Raw genomic sequence first — 18,216 nt, 5'->3', positions numbered from 1 at the left:
TTTGTGGCATATGAAAGCAGGTAGGGATTTATTTTCTGAAATAGCTCATAATTGTTCTCCTGTCCCTCTCCTTCGCTGGCTGCGCAATATTTCTTATCGGTGCCAGAGTTGGGGCTCCGTAAAGGGAGACGGAAGGAAATATACCGTAACCAGTTTCGTTTCAGCGAATCGTCTTCTGTCAGTGTAAGAATAAGCAAGTTTGAGGGTCACACAGGAGTCTTCATCAGACAGAAGCAGAATTTTGTGTAATGTTGGCATTTGCACAGTTGGCTACAGTCTCAGATTTGAATTTAGTCGCTCTGCTCCCCTGCACACTTCCTTGGAAGCGAGTTCCTTTGAATTCATCTAGATATTCTTCCAAGTGAATGGCTACAATTTTTCCTTTATTTCCCCTCAGTTTTAATTGAGTCCTAGAAAATGAAGCTAATGATCTCTTTTGCTGTTTGCCAAGCATAAAATGTTCCTTATGCCAGATGCCAATAAGGCTATTTAATTAGTAGAATCTGATTTAATTTAAATTTAATTTTTTGGTGGTTTTTTTTTGGAAGCAGGCCTGGGAGAGATGAATATTTTCAAATGGTTGACCTTACCTGTTCCCAGAAAAAAAAAGCGTATTAAATTTGCTGTGGAGATTCGTTCTAACTTCTTCCTGCTCAAAAAGAAATTCCCCCATTCGTTTTAGTTACTGTAATTGACTTTGAAAAATGTGGAGTATTGGTCTCCCCCTTTTGTATAATAACGAATACTGTAGACCGCCCACCCACCCCTTTTCTTTTAAAAGCTAATGATAACATTGTATTAGCATCTTAACCTTTTATTAATTTATATGAAAACAGTTCGGTTTGTAAAGAGAAGAGCAGTAACAACATCCTTTGCAAGACCAGTTCAATGCCATTGCACTTTGTTTTTTTTTTTAATAAAAAAGATAAAACAATTAAAATCAGCGACAAAACAAGACGTCTCTTGCCTGGAAGAAAGAGCGGAGGAAGGGGTGTGTGAATATAATGCGATCTCGTCTGAGATTAAATAATAAAATTGGTCGTGCAGAATCTGATCAATTATTTTTGTGGCTTTCTACACTCTGGAAAAGCAATTAAAAAAGAAGCTAAGCATCCTTTAAAAGCGAGAACTTGATAATGAAATGCATATTGGAACAAGTGGTTTACATATGTAACCTTCTGGGGAAGGAAAAGGTTTTGTAGTTTCCGTATTCATTCGCTGCTGGGTCATTTTTAAACCAATACATTGCTGGGCATTTTTCAGTTGCATGAAAGAAGGACGATAAAGTAAATGTTGCAATGATTCAGGAGAAGAGAGAGAGAATATCTACTGTTAGATATTTCCTATACTGTATCTATTTAGAAAGATAGAATTTCCTACTGAATCTATAACACCAGCTTCTTATTTCTGATCAATACGATTTTAACGTTTGTGCCCACTGCCGTCCCAAAACGAATTAGAGACGGACTTACAAAAGGATGGGAAACATCTGTGGCTGGCTATATGTTCATAGAATCATAGAATGGGAAGGGACCTAAGGATCATCTAGTCCAATCTCAACCATGGCAGATGGACGTCCAACCTCTGCTTAAAAACCTCCAAGGAAGTAGAGTCCACCACCTCTGGAGGGAGACTGTTCCACTATCAAACAACTTTAACTGTCAGAAAGTTTTTCATCAGCCTCCTAGGGACTGATGGGACTTGTAGTCCAGCAACATATGGCAGGCTGCAAGTTCTCCACCTTTGGACAGGTATTACACAGCACCCACATCTAGTTAAGCGTCCAAGAACCTAAGTGTGAAGGAGCAAGATGTCCCCAAAGCCTAGCAAACACACTAACCAGAAACTAACCGTGACGGAAGCCAGAGCGCACGGAAACGCCGTTTACCTTCCCGCAGCGGTACCTGTTTATCCATAGCTGCCAAGTTTTCCCTTTTCTCGCGAGGAAGCTTATTCAGCATAAGGGAAAATCCCTTTAAAAAAGGGATAACTTGGCAGCTATGTGTTTATCTACCTGCACAGGCGTGCTTTCGAACTGCTAGGTTGGCAGGAGCTGCGACAGAGCAACGGGAACTCACCACCGTCGTGCGGATTCGAACCGCAGACCTTCCAATCAGCAAGCCCAAGAAGCTCAGTGGTTTAGACCACAGCGCCACCAGCGTCCCTGTACATCTTGGTACCCAGCCCCAGAGTAGAAGACTTCCTCGAAAGGTGGTGGACAGTCTCCTTCCTTGGAGGGTTGGCTGGGCCATCTGTTAAGAATTATTTAGCTGTGATTCCTGCACTGCAGGGGGTTTGACTAGATGGCCCTTGGGGGTACCTTCCAACTCTTATGATTCTCCGTGGTAACCACCTTGCCTTACCTTACCTTACCACCTTGCTGGGGAGAAACAGGTCTGGGTCTAGGTCAGTGCTTGGGTGAAAAGAGACCTCTTTTGGGTCCAAGACAGAGGAAAGGAGAGATTGTGATGTAAGCCTTTTAATATTATTTTAAATCTCAGAACCAACACGACAAATTGGGACGGGAAAGTGATGGGCTTAGTGGAAGAGCAGACCTCCGCGTTCCCACCTGTCCCACGTGTTGTGAGGATGAGCCCCTAGCTTAAGATTTCCACAAGGGATGGTTTAGAGGCAAACGACCAGAGGGATCAGGGGCCAGGTAGCTAATTTCAGATCCTGAGGCCTCGGTTAATACTCCACTTTTTCCAAACTCTGGATCAAGTCAGCCTTGCTGGAGGGGTGCTGCTGCTGCTGCTCATTCTGCTGGTGGACCCCCGGGCGAGCTAGACTTCTTTCTGATCGATGACAGTCCGACGCGACGGGATGCTATAGGGCCTTGGCTCAGTGGAAGCGCATTTGGTTTGCGCGCAGACGGTCCCAGGTTCAATCTGCGGCGTCTCCAGGTAGGAATGGCAAAGCGCATTTCTCTGAAGCTTTGGAGAGAGCTGCGCTGAACACACGGGTTTCTCTTCACCGAAACCTGGTGACGATCCTGCCGGGCAAGCGCCGCGCGCCGCGGGGGGTGGGGGGAGGTTGGGCGAGGATTCCTCGCGAGCAAGGAAGGAGGCTTCCCGTAGAGGAGGGTTGGAGCGCTGGATGCCGGCCAACGAGGGAAGCTTTCTTGGAAGAAACGAAACGCAGACCAGCGCAATCGACGCTCTCCGCTCTAGAGTCGCAATTTAAAATGCTGGAAATCGAAACCAGAGCTTCTTCCTCCTGAAAGTGGCTTCCTAGAAGAATCATAGAATTGTAGAGTTGGAAGGGACCCCGAGGGTCATCTAGTCCAACCCCCAAATGCAGGGATCGCAACACGCCCGGCCGCCCCCCCCATCAAATTTGAAACCATGTCAGACCCTGCTCAGCTCGATGCAGGTGATGTCAAATGATCACAATCCCAGCCATAATGATAATAAGCGAAAATGATAGTTTCTAGCAACATTATTATCACAGCAAAGAACCACAGACTTTTAGCACAATTACAGCAGCAGAACAAAGCAACAATTAATAATGATCACCATCATTATGACATCAAAACATCCCAAACTTTAACCATGAGTTAGGAACCTTTGCCCTCAAATAACACTACAGGGGTAGTTTCTCTTTCAACCAGAAAAAGGAAAGTTTGAATAATGAGGGTTCATAATGATGATCCCTCTGCATATTTGTTTGCGCGTCAATGTTCTGCCCTTCTAGGGTAAATACACCACCCAGGGTTGATTACAACATAATTTAAAAACCTCCACATACAAACCAACACCATATAAACAGTACATAACAATGATGAAAGTGATAGACTCGTCATTTTAAAAAGCAGCAACCATTTTTTCTCGGGCGCAAGGGCAAGGAGCCTTCATTGATTCAGCCATGAAATTTACCGGGTGATCCTGGGCCCGTTAGTCGCTCAGCGTAACCTGATGAGGAGAACCACGCGCGCCTAGCTCTCTGCAGGAAAGGTGGGCTATTAATGTAACGATAAAACAACAGAATAAATAAACAATGGGACTTACTCCTAGGTAAGTGAGTAAAAGATTGTACCCATACTTGGATGTAAGTTCCAGGAGAGCCAATTGAATTCCTAAACGCTGCCCTTCTCTTTTATTCAGGTTCAAAAAGAGCCATTTCGAAACCTTTCTACCCCCAAATTCTGCACGGAGCCTGTGCCTTCCCACTTGACCTGGTTCTAAATTGCGGTTTCGATCAGCAGTTTAGAACCTGCAGTTTCCGACCCCAAGATTTTTGCACCAGAGAGGAGGAGTGGGACACTAACAGTAGATCATAGGGGGAAATAATAGGCACTGGGGATTCAACATCTAACTTTGCGCTGCTTTTGCCTTCATCTTTCCATTTCTCTGTTTTTACAGACAAAGTGGAATGTGCACATACGGTAAAGCAAATTTATTTATACGAATAAAATTTTACCCTGCCTTTTGGCCTTCTCAAGGACTTCCACGATGAGTAACAATAACAATGAATTATAATTAACAATAAAAACAGGAAAGCGAAGAACAGAGCCAGCTAAGATCTAAATATACGAAATTTAAAATCTAACGTTTTCCACATTGCCAGTCACTTTTTGCTTGCTTGATAAGACAACAGCTGGTCTGTGTTGATGCGCATTTTATAGGTTTTGCAGCTTTTTTATTTACTAGAAGTGTTGCCCCAATCTCCTTAAAAGAACCCCAAGTTGTGTACTGCCACTGATGCCCCAGATGCTATAAATCATTCCATCTATTTCCAGTGCTCGGCTTGAATGCCATTAGTTATCTAGTCAAATTGGCAACACCCATGTGTGAGGAACCAGCAGGTCTGGGGGAACCCATAGCTTTGCAGAAATGCAACAAATATTGCTGGTTTTTTTTGGCGTGGCGGAACTTAGGACAGGAAAAGCCCAGTGCAGACTGAATCTACCATTATGCATTTATCCTTTCCAGAAGGCCTTTGTGCATGCTAATATCTGCTTAACATGAACAAAAGAGAAAGAGGTTCTTTTGAATGTCTGTTATTAACCCCTTCTCAAATATTTGCTGGGGCACAATGATTCCAAACAGACTTCAGAACCAGCCCAACAAAGCTTAGACCAAATAACACTGGCATTTTGTGTGTGTGTAAAAAAATACATAAAATCAGAGGTGAATCATGACAGTAAAAGCCACAAAAGATGATAAGCGTGAAGAACACTGGCAAGCTTACGCTGGTCTGGAATGCTTAAAAGGGAGATAAATTATGGTAAGTTGTGTCCTGTAAGAATATTCTACATCCATGGGGCAACTGCAAAAAAGACCCTGCTCTTCCCCCCCCCACCTTCATCAGGAGTACTTTTAAACAGATCCACCCAGAAGATCTTCACATATGAGGATTAGGCCTAGAAGTGTACATCTGAAACATGGCACTTGTCTTTTCAAACAAAGCCATAAATGTAAACATATCTCCCCAACATCCCTTCACTACAATCTGGGAAGACACAGTAAAAAAAGGGGGGGGGAAAGCAAGCTTTGAAAACTTCAATGCTTACAGCAGACATCCCCAAACTTCGGCCCTCCAGATGTTTTGGACTACAATTCCCATCATCCCTGATCACTGGTCCTCTTAGCTAGGGATCATGGGAGTTGTAGGCCAAAACATCTGGAGGGCCGCAGTTTGGGGGTGCCTGGTTTACAGCCTCTGGTGGTGCCTAGCCTACCTCACAGGCTTGTTGTGAGGATAAAGTGGAGGGGAGGAACACTGGCGGAGCTTTATGCTCTGGCACTGGGGGCGTGGAGAGCAGACGGAGACGGGGCTGGTATGCGTCCTGGGGGCGTGGCATGCTGCCTGTGCAGGGGGGGGGCAGCTGCGATGGCACCCCACCGGAATCGTGCTGCCGGGGGCGATGCGCTCCCCCTGCACTCCTCTTCCTCCGCCAGTGGGGAGGAGCTATATACCACCTGGAGCTTTTTGAAGGGGAAGTGGTATATAAATATAATAAATAATGGGGAAGGACTCTTGGTGTGAGAATTCGGGTGTGTCTCCCCTTGTTTTTGCTTGTGAAACGATGAAGTGTGTGTCCCTTAGGTTGGCAATCTTGATTTGACTGAGGGCTTGCTTTCGCTGTTGAGTAAAGGGTGTTAGAGGAGGGGTAGAACCCCTGGTAGGGAACACGTCATGCTCCTTCTGATATAGTTTGTCCACCTTTGGTCCCCAGCCTGAACTCAGCTTTCACCAGTGGCTCCTAGTGTGGAACATTAATGCAGTCAAACCAACAATTTGTGTTTTGCCAGATGGGCACATGAAGGGACTGAGACTCACAGAGCTTTCCTGTAAAATTTGCTAGAGAGAACTCTGTGAGATCACGTCCTTTGTCTGCCTTGGCAGGAAGTGGTAACTTCTACCTGGGCAAACTCCACTCTTTTTTTCACCATGCTTCCAAGCTGACCACATGTATGCGTTCTGCAGCTCAGACATCATTTTTGACCTTACGTTTTGTACTTTTGCAACTTAAATAGTTCTAAACCTGTCTTCATTTTGTTACTGTAATTGCTGCTTCAAGACCTGGATTATGTAAATAAAAACTAATTTTATTTCTTCACAAAGAAGTTTCTTCACAAAGTTGTTTTTAAAGACGAGAAAAGGGCTCATACCTTCATCTTCTTTTCTTCCAGTTGACTGCAGAAGCTGAGTTTTGGCTTTCCAGTTAATTTATTTCTGCACAGAGGTCCAGCTGGCCACAGGTTGGAGTTGGCTCTATAAAAGTAGAGTTACAGTGGGAGGTGGGGAGTTGAGCTCAGATCTTTTGATTCGTTTGATTTTGTTTAGGGTGTTTGAGGAAGGCAAAGTTTTTCTTGTTTCTTTATTCCAGTATCTTCACTCTGTGTTCCAGTACCTTTCATTGAGGCTTTTCGTGTGTGTGTGTGTGTGTGTGTGTGTGAGAGAGAGAGAGAGAGAGAGAGAGAGAGAGAGAGAGAGAGAGAGAGAGAGAGAGAGAGAGAGAGAGGGGAGAGGGAGAGAGAGGGAGAGAGAGAGGGAGAGAGGGAGGGAGAGAGGGAGAGGGAGAGAGATCAACCTCAAATTAAGTTTAGGACAGTTTAGGCATCTTTCACATAGACCAGGCATGTCCAACAGGTAGATCGTGATCTACCAGTAGGTCACTGGATGTCTGTGGTAGATCACTGGTAGATCACTGGCTCCCCCCAAAGAAGCTCAACAAGTTTGGTTCCTCTAGAAAAAGCTCAACATTTTCACCCTTCACCCCCCAAAACAGGGCTTTCCTTCCTAAAAAACTCAACAACTTTGACCTGAACCCCCCCCTGAAAAAAGGGGGTAGATCACTGCCAGTCTTTAACTCTGTGAGTAGATCGCAGTCTCTTGGGAGTTGGCCACCCCTGACATAGACTATCCATAATAAAGCTTTTATCAAGAAAGCTCATAAATAATTCCTTCAGTAGCACCTTAAAGACCAACTAAGTTTATATTTTGGTATGAGCTTTCGTGTGCATGCACACTTCTTCAGATATAATGTCACCATCACCAGCTCATAAATAATGTCACCATCACCAGCTTTAGAAAAAACGACGGAGTGATAAAATGTCAGTGATTTTTATAAGGTTGGGAGTTCACATGCTGATATTTGAGACTTTTTCAAGTGCTCTCTACGATGCATCTAGGGGAAATACGACATAGCGGGAAAGTTCAGGCTAGGATTGGCTTCAGAACTTACTTTACAATGATTATTTAAAAGTCACCGTGGTTTGGCTGTGTTGGGGATGCTTGCATCCTGACCCTAAACATGTTTACACTTGCCTGGGAGTAAGCCCCAATGAACTCCGTGGGATTTAACATCTGAATAGCAGCAGTAGTTATTGTTAATCCCAGGGTGAAAAATGCATCAGTAATAAAACACACACACACACACACACACACACACACACACACACACAACAAAGCACAGCAACATATAAACAAAACTAAACACATAAAAATCATCTGAAAACATTCTAAAAACAACCACAAACTCTCAACGTTAATACTTTCATGGTTGCCAGTAACAGTATCCTTCAGCCTTTATATGCCTAGCTTTAAAATTCCTCCTGTAACGATGTTTCTATTTTACTTAATATATGTGGGGTTTTTTTTTGTCAGCGTCCCAATGTCTCAACAAATGAAACTGATTTGTAAAAATGTTACGAGAGACATTGCACATATTTTTGTAAATCAATAAAATCTTTAATAAAAAGAAAAACAAGCACAATTCCCCCCCCCTCCTGTAAGCCAATGATGGAGGGAGGCTGATGCGTTCTGACAATGAGGGCACTCCACAAATAGGGAACCACCACCAAGAAAGTGCTGTTATAGTTACACTCACTCTATTAGGTTGCAATGGTTTTTTTTCTGGAGTTGTTGAGAATGTTGCAGATTTTCGCCAGGACTGATTCTCTGGGACATTTTTAGGCGGCAAGGAATCTGGTAATTCACACATTCATATACTCTACTCCCCATCCAGGCAAGCAAGAACCACGATCAGAATTCAAGGGCATATTCCAGACAGGCAAAAACACACAAGGAGAGTGTGAGGCAAGGTTGGTGGTGGTGGGATGGCCTGGAGAACGTCCCAAGGCCAAGATCATCTGCCAGGCCTTAGTGGTAGTTTGCGGGCTGCGTTTGAAGGGGGAGAGAGAACGTGGGTCACCATATTTTGAGGACTACTCCTATTCTAGAACAGTCTGTGAAAACTTGTGTCATACCTGAAGGGGTGTCTCCACCCCCGTCATTCAGCTCGGACACTGACATACCCTCCAACTTTTCTCGGATGAAAATAGGGACATCCTGTTCCATAGTGATAGTTTTACTATTTATACCCCTCACATCTTAAGGGGTTGCCCCAGCCACTCTGCACAGCTTCCAACATATATAAAAACATCATAAAACATCAAACATTGAATAAAAACCCTATACAGTACAGGATTGCCTTCAGACAGCTTAGGGGTTGGATAACTCTATACCCTCCAACATTTCTCCAATGAAAATAGGACAACCTAAGAATGAAATTCTGGGATCAAATCAGAAACCGAGATGGCTTCTCTAAATCAGGGGTGTTCCTGGAAAACAGGGATACTTGGAGGGTCTGCACTGAGGTCCAACTCCGAGGCTCTTCTGGTGGTTCCCTCCCTGCAAGAAGTGAAGTTACAGGGAACCAGGCAGAAGGCCTTCTTGGTAGTGGCACCCTCCCTGTGGAAGGCCCTCCCTTCAGATGTCAAGGAGATAAATAGCTATACAGTTGTACCTCTGGTTGCGTCTGCTTCAGCTTGCATATTTTCAGGTTAAGTACGCGGCGGACCCGGAAGTGTTTACTTCCGGGTTCCACCACGCACACATGCGCAGAAGCGCTCTATCGGCACTTTGCACATGCTCAAAAGCGCCGCTCTGGATACATACTTTTCGGGGTGAGAACGGCACCCCGAAACAGATCAGGTACGTATCCAGAGGTAAAGGGACCCCTGACCATTAGGTCCAGTCGTGGCCGATTCTGGAGTTGCAGCACTCATCTCACTTTATTGGCCGAGGAGCCGGCGTACAGCTTCCAGGTCATGTGGCCAGCATGACTAAGCTGCTTCTGGCGAACCAGAGCAGGGCACAGAAATGCCGTTTTCCTTCCCGCAGGAGCGGAGCCTATTTATCTACTTGCATTTTGACATGCTTTTGAACTGCTAGATTGGCAGGAGCAAGGGACCGAACAACGGGAGCTCACCCTGTTGTGGGGATTCGAACTGCTGACCTTCTGATCGGCAAGCCCTAGGTTCTGTGGTTTAACCCACAGCGCCACCCGCGTCCCATGTATCCAGAGGTACCACTGTACAACTTTCAGAAGACAACTGAAGGCAACCCTGTACCAGAAAGTTTTTAATGTTTGATGCTACATTATATTTTTATATGTGTTGGAAGCTGCCCAGAGTGGCTGGGGCAACCCAGTCAGATGGACGGGATATAAATAATAACATTATTATTTTATTGAGGATCAGTGGCAGAGCCTCATCAAACTGGCAATGCACCACACTGGCCTGATCCAGAAGGCTCTTATTAAGTTCTTACCTTTTCCCATTGCTGATGATGGCTTGGGGGCCGCATGAGTATTGCACTGAGAATGATAACCTGCTCCTAAAAAATGCACCTTGAGATGGCGGCTCTAATTCACACCACCCAGCTTGGGATATAGTTGACTCCTTTGCTATTGGCATCACCTTATTTTCAGGGACTGCTAGTGTAGAGGAGCTACTCCATTTAAGTAATGGACCATCACTGTCTGACCTTAAGCTTGGGCAGGATAACTACTCAGTTAATGCTCAAGTGGAGTTAATAAAATTGTAGCCATTTGGTTAAACTGAAGGTGACAGGAGTCCAAACCCTTATTTCAGAAATGGCTTGCTCCTCTCAGTAGCAAGTGGCTCAGTGGAGAGACAGGGAGAGAGAGAGAGAGAGAGAGAGAGAGAGAGAGAGAGAGAGAGAGAGAGAGAGAGAGAGAGAGAGAGAGGGAAGGGGGAGGGAAGAAAACACAGGGGCAGTTTGAAACTGGGCGTATGGAAGGAAGCAAGATGTTTATTATTTATCTAAAAGCATTTCTAAGTCTCCAAGCAGTGCATGAAACTGCAGATATTAAAACGGTACCGTAAACAGAGAGATAGACTCTGCTCACAGGCCATACAGCTAAAGCGCCTGTCTTCTCCCAAAGAATTCTGGGAACTGTAGTTTGTTAAGGGTGCTGGGAATTGCAGCTCTGTGAGGGGGAAACTGCACTTCCCAGGATTCTTTGGGGGAAGTCGTCTGCTTTAAAAGCCTGTTGGATGTGCTTTAAACATGTGGTGCGGATCTGCCCCAGGGATGCTGCGCTGTGGATCATCACCCTAGATCAAGACATTGCATAATGCTTAATTTGGAACAGCAAGCATGGTCCAGTCTAGCCCTCTCCTGTTGCTTTATAAATGTTCTCCCAATATGCTTGTGAAAAGTAAGAAGAAAAATCACACAAAAGTTTCACAGTGTCCTTGAACTTCATAAGCTGGTGGGGTTTTTTTATTTTAAAAAAAGTACAGAAGGATTTCTCTTGCGCCTATCCCATGTCCATATGGCAAGTGCTATGCCTAATTACTCTGTCCCCTTCCTATACTGATAGCTGATTTACACCTGGCATATAATTGATACTGGATTATTACCATTCAAATTACAAGTGGTGTGTGTGTGTGTGTGTGTGTGTGTGTGTGTGTGTGTGTGTGTTTGAATGCCATCACACGGAGGAATAGAAAATTAATATGTACGGGTAAGCATTCTGCAGTTGCTCCTAACCTCCTACTGGTTTTCTGTATCCAGAGCATTTTATCTCAATGGAGGGATGTTCAAACGTGGCGGGACGCATCCTGCAATATGATGTGCTACAGCCCAGGGAAAGCTGGGTCATGTGATTGTGTGGCATTCAGAGATGGGCTCCCAAGTCACTCTTGAGGCTGAGTGGAGGGGCCGGAATAGTATCAAATGCCCTGTTTATCATATAAGAATAATACTGTGTCTCTCATCCCTCAACAGCAGGCTGCACTGAGGTCAATGTGATCTGACATCTGTGAGACCGGCTGCCTCAACATCCAATTGCTTTTTAAAATACTCTATAATACTATCTTACCTCAACCACCTCTCCTTCCTGAATTAACTTTTGTTGACAAACATTGAAATGCTGAAGCTGATCTCGCCCATCAGCTCACCGTGACAAGCAGCTCTGCGGAATTATCCCATAAACTGGCTCCCCAAGGGGTTGAGAGGTTGGCTGGCTGGTCTCCGAGGTATTTCTCACCAATTGCAAGGCTGAAATGAAACGAGAGGTGTGGGGAGGTTGCTTCAGGGGAAAGGTTTGCACTTGGAGTCCAAGGGCGAAAAGGTAGCATTAGATGCATGGCATGTCCCCCTCCCCACTGCCCATCGGATTACGGTGCTAGTAACAATTAAAAGGGACCCAGGTGGAGCTGTGGGTTAAACCACAGAGTCTAGGGCTTGCTGATCAGAAGGTCGGCGGTTCGAATCCCTGCAACGGGGTGAGCTCCCGTTGCTCGGTCCCAGCTCCTGCCCACCTAGCAGTTTGAAAGCACATCAAAGTGCAAGGAGATAAATAGGGACCGCTCCGGCGGGAAGGTAAACGGCGTTTCCGTGCGCTGCTCTGGTTCACCAGAAGCAGCTTTGTCATGCTGGCCACATGACCCGGAAGCCCTCTGTGGACAAACGCCGGCTCCCTCGGCCTATAGAGCGAGATGAGCGCCGCAACCCCAGAGTCGGACACGACTGGACCTGATGGTCAGGGGCCCCTTTACCTTTTTGACAATTAAAAATGATGTCCATCTTGATAGCAAGTCCCTTTGCCAGGTGTGTGGCCAAGAGTTCACCTGCAACTCTTTAAAGTCGTGTTTGTTACATTCTGGGTTCCTAGGCTCCTCAGGCCAGCATGCCTAAGTTTCCTCTTATTTTACCATCCCAACAATGCTGCAACATTAGCTGAGGGGTAGTGATTTGCCCAAGCTACCCAGAAAATCCATGCCTCAGCAGGATGAAGGAGAAGTTCTTTTGTACAGCACAGCACAGATACATTTCATTAAGCTCCACCCACTGATGTGGACAGCCAATGACTGGATAGCAATGAAATTCAAATAGTTGGCGTGGAAACTAATGTGTCAGTCATGCACACACAAAAACTGGATATTAATATAAAGCCCCTCCCTGGAAGCATCCTGAGAGGAACCAAAACTGACAGATTTGACTATTTTTGGAAGGAGTGAACAAAACCTGTTCGTGCTGGTTTCTCTCAGCCAGGGCTGGATTTAGGTCCTAAGCTACTGAAGGTAATGGGGCCCTTTATATGTCCAGCTGTCAACAACAAATTGTCGCTGTTTTTTGTGTTGAATATATGCTATATGGTAATTTATGGACCTAATAGGTATCTAAAGCCATTTTATTTGTTTTTTATCTTATATTTTATCTTATACAGCATCTTAAAAAGCAGAGACATCACCTTGCCTCCAAAGGTCCGTATAGTTAAAGCTATGGTTTTCCCAGTAGTGATGTATGGAAGTGAGAGCTGGACCATAAAGAAGGCTGATCACCAAAGAATTGGTGCTTTTGAATTATGGTGCTGGAGGAGACTCTTGAGAGTCCCATGGACTGCAAGAAGATCAAACCTATCTATTCTGAAGGAAATCAGCCCCGAGTGCTCACTGGAAGGACAGATCGTGAAGCTGAGGCTCCAATACTTTGGCCACCTCATGAGAAGAGAAGACTCCCTGGAAAAGACCCTGATGTTGGGAAAGATGGAGGGCACAAGGAGAAGGGGACGACAGAGGATGAGATGGTTGGACAGTGTTCTCGAAGCTACAAACATGAGTTTGAACAAACTGCGGGAGGCAGTGCAAGACAGGAGTGCCTGGCGGGCTATGGTCCATGGGGTCACGAAGAGTCGGACACGACTAAATGACTAAACAACAACAACAACAATCTTATATTTTGGAGATGTACATCCAGTTTTTTCTCTTTAATTTTTTTTTTGGGGGGGGCAGAGACAGTGGGGCCCTAAGCTATAGCTTGTTTAGCTTATATGTAAATCTGGCACTGCTCTCAGCTTCTATTTTTCCCCAGACTTAAACTCAGCGCTCTACATTCCCCCAGCAATTGGTTTGTGCATGATCTTAAATTACAACAACAACAACAACAACAAAAAAAAACCTCATGTCGTTTTGGCAGCAGTTTAATGTGAATTTCTCCTAACAAATACATTTTTGTTGACAGTTATGAATAACATACACATTTCACAAGCAATTTCCCCATAATGTGATGCATTTCCCCCCACTAATATATGCATTTTTATACACTTTCTCCTAGTATGTTGCATTTATATCCCATGATTTTCTCTTATGAGGCTGTGCATAATTCTCCCCCTCCTCATTTAATTCCCACAACAACCCTGAGAAGTAGGTCAGGCTAAGAGGCAGTGATGTGTTCAAGGACACCCAGTGACCTTCATAGCTGAGTGGGTATTTGAACCGTGGTCTCCCAGATCTTCATCTGACTCATTTTATGTACATACTTTATTGCTGGAGAAGCATATCACAATATTTGGAGAAGTGTGAATTTTGAAGGATAACTATGTTTTGTTTTGCATAATCGTATGTGAAATGTGAATTAGGTTTCATTAAGATGTATTATAGGTGGTATTTAACACCTGTAAAATTGGCTAAAATAAAAACTAATCATTGCTGGAGATGTAATAAAGAACCTGGAACATTCATACATATGTGGTGGACATGTCAAGAAATTAAAAAGTTTTGGCTAGTTGTGCACGAGGAATTAAAGAAAATAATGAAAAAACCAATAATAAAAAAACCAGAGATTTATCTATTAGGATTATTAAATGAGGAGATACCAAAGGATAATAAAAAAAGTGTTTCTATATGCTAGCACAGCAACCAGGATGGTAATAGCCACAAACTGGAAAACACAAAAGATACCAACAAAGGAGGAGTGGATCAGCAAAGTTAGTGAGTATTTGTGGATGGCCAAATTGACAGCAGCAGTAAGAAGTCAATCAAAACAAAAGTTAAGAAGCGAATGGAAATGCTATGATGAATATATGAAAAAATATCACTCAAAGGATGGTATGCTTTCATGCTTAGAATGAAAGATATGAAGCTATATAAGAGGATAAAACCGGAGACAAAGAGGATATAGATATAGAAATATACGAAGATAGAATGCACGCAGATATGTATACTTATAGGAATATATAGAAAATAGAATTTACAGAATTAAAACAATGATAGAAACAGAAGTCGAGTAGGCAGTGCAGGGAAGTTAGAGAGGGGTGGGCGAGGGGAAATGGTAGAGGGTGTTGTATTATTTTTTTTGTTTGTATTTTTTCCCTTGAAATTAATGTATAAGATGGAGTGTATGGATTGTTTTTAACTAATAAACTTTTTTATTAAAAAAAATGTGAATTAGGTAGTTTCTTCTTAAAATGCAAGCATTCCTCACACCCCATCCCTAATCTTTAGCAGGGATTTGAATCCAGGTTGCCTTAACTCGTGAGCTATGTTCCATCTGTCCCACTGTTTTAAACAGATCTTGAACGGAGTCAAATCCAAATGCAATAAGAAGCAGAAAATATCAGCAGTGGTGGTTGATGGGCTGATACAGAAACCAGTGATTCTCCAAGCTGCTACTGACTTCTGTCTGTGAGATTTACTTCTGAATATACATGGGATGGGTCCTAGGGCAGTCATAGAACATATGTTTTACATGCAAAGGGTCTCAGATTCCATCCTCAGCATCCCCAGGTAGAGATGGGAATGTCCCCCATCTGAATCCCTAGGGCCAATCAGGCTAGCGAATACTGAGTTTGATGGAATAATGGACATGATCTCTTAGCATGTTAGCTATAAGTGGAAGGAGATGGGCACTAAGAAGCCAATCTTATGTATGTTTACCTGGGAATAAATTTCACTATGGGTTTTACTTACCCCCAAGCAAGTCTAGGATTGCTACCTAAATAAGCCCTAGTTTCATGTGGCTCTTTGGCTGAAGTTCACTGCCTGATGACAAAATGGCCCTCTGAATCCACTATTATTTAAGGTCAACCCCATGATTGAAAATTGACATGAGCTATGTGGCCAGTTCAATGCACATTACAGCTGGTTACATCAGCTGCTCAGCTGCTGCATTGATTTTCAGTAGGGATAGGTGAACCCCATCAGTTCTGGTTCAGAAATCATTCAGATTTACGGGATTGTTTCCCTCAATATCCACAGTGCCTTGTTTGTCCAATTGGCTTGCCTAGGCCCTGGAACCGCCCGATAACATTTTTAATGCATGGCATGGCCCCTGGCCACTCATTGAACAGGAGACCTAAGCTGGTGGTCCCTCTTAAAATCCAGAGTGGGCCAGAGTGTGGAATTTCTTGAGCTGGGTTGCAATCCATGGTGGGGTTTGTGAAAAAGGTTGCTTGCCTTCTTGTGGAGTGGGGAATAAATTTAGCATCAGGGGCGTCTTAGCCATAGAGACTACTGGCGCAAGGCGCCACGGCAGCAAGTTCTGAAGGGCACCACTGCCATGCCGTGCCACACCCGGAGCCCCCTCCCTGCCGGAGGAGCCGCCTCAAGCCCCGCCGGCAGCTCCGCCCTCGCCCGCCTCCTCTCGGGCTGTGGGCGCTGTTGCAGGGAAACCGGCTGCGAGCCTCCCATCGGTGCGGAAGCCAGGGCTCCCTGGATGGCAGCACCGTGCAACCGCTTCTGCCGAGCAGGCGGAGATGGAGGCAGAGCACAGCTGGCAGCGTACCTGCCTGTCGGGCCGCCCCCTCCGGCTGCCCGCCGTGCCTGGCCCTGCCCGGCGGAGCACGAGTCTGTCGCCGCCGTCGTTGGTCCTGCCCACGTCAGGCAAGAAGCAGAAGGCGCGTCATGGCGGCGTGGGGCGGGAGCAAGGTGGGCTGCAGAGGGGCCCAAGGGAGAGGTGCTGCCCACCCGGAGGGAAACGTGATGGTGGGGGGTGCCTGAGGGATCCCTGCACCATGGCGCCAGATAACCTTAAGACGCCCCTGTTTAGAATCATAAGAATGTGACAGCAGACCAACATTCCGTTCTCGCAGTGGCCAACCAGATGCCTCTGGGAAACCTGCGAGTGGGAACCATACCTGCCAAGTTGTTGTCAGAGAAATAAGGGACCGGGCCGGAAATAGCAGACCGGAAGTAGCGCTGCCGCCATTTTGGAACTGGGCGGAGCATGCTCAGAAGTGACTTTTGATGCTGCTTTGCCCAGTTCCAAAATGGACGCTGCGCCAGAAGTCGCACTGCAGCCATTTTGGAACTGGGCAGAGCAGCATCAACAGTCGCTTCTGAGCATGCTCCGCCCAGTTCCAAAATGGCCGCCGCGCCAGAATAAACCGGGAAAAAACAAAAAAAATCCGTTTTTTTCAGCTAGGAACAGCTAGGAAAACGGGAGACTTGGCAGCTATGGTGGGAACTGAGTGCAATAGTACAACTTGTGATTTCCAGCAACCATGTGCCACCCCCATTCCAAGAACAAGGGCTTTAGGTCCGTATTTCTGGAGACTTCCTAAATTACCATGAGTTTTATCCAATGACGAATGAGTGCCTATGATAACAGGAGTGTATGAAGCAGAGATGGCACAAGAGCTCACGTCTCTTCATACCGCATCTTCCTTGCTCTCCCCCCCCACCTCCCAACACACACAACGTCTGCCTTCCTTCTCAATCATTTATTAAAAGTCATGTCAAGCAAGCCCGTCTCATTCATCTTTATGCAAATCCATCACTGTCAAACCATTAGCGTATTGCCGGGGGCCAGTATTAAAGTGCCTTCTTTTTTAATTCAGCACAGCCGAAAGTGAGCTCCATTGCTCAAGAATTATAGCAACTATTAGAGTAAAGTATGGGCAACAGGCTCCTGAAAAATAAAAGCCAACAGATAAAGTGGCAGGGTCATCGGAGAGATCAAACACTTAACAAAATAGCATTGTGCGCAGGCTGGGGTGGGGGCAGAAGATTGTGGCTTTCCTTCCGCATCCTTAAGGGAGAGGAAAAACCCAGGAAGTCAAGAGGAGAGAGGCCGGATGGGCAGATGGAACAGCCTGCTGCACAATCCTCATGCTACTCCTGCGTTTTCTCTCACATGCCCTTTCTTATTTTGCAATAGGGAGCAGTGAGAGCAAAAAGAGGTGCTGGAATTATGGACTGCACCACCGATTGCACATAAGGATGGACAAATCTGTTTCCTCTCATGTTTTAGTTTTTCAGTGTTAAGTTCTCCCCAGTTCCATAGAGGTTGCATTTAAGAAACCAAATCAAATAACTCTAGCATTTTCATATGCCAGTTGCGTTTTAGTGTGCTAGCGTCCTAATAGAATATTCACATTTTTGCAAGCATGCATGACAAGGTACAACTGTTAAAGGTGCAGGAGACCCCCTTTCACGAAAAACTATTAAAAATGTAGGAGACCTGCAAAAATGCCCTTTTATATACAACCAACAAAGGTGCAGGAGACCTGCCTTCTTTACATCAAACCACTCGATGTTCTTGTTTAGAGCACATTTCTACAGAAAGTGCTTTTGAGTACTCAAGTTGAGTCTTCAGCTGGTGGATTGGGGTTGACTACTGAGACATGGCCTGATCTAAGCTGGGTCACAACCACAATCTTACCATCATACAAATATA

This window comes from Zootoca vivipara, chromosome 9 (assembly GCF_963506605.1).
Source record: "Zootoca vivipara chromosome 9, rZooViv1.1, whole genome shotgun sequence".
In the NCBI taxonomy this organism is placed as follows: domain Eukaryota; kingdom Metazoa; phylum Chordata; class Lepidosauria; order Squamata; family Lacertidae; genus Zootoca; species Zootoca vivipara.
The sequence above is the reverse complement of the archived record's forward strand: the minus strand, read 5'-3'. Positions refer to the sequence as shown.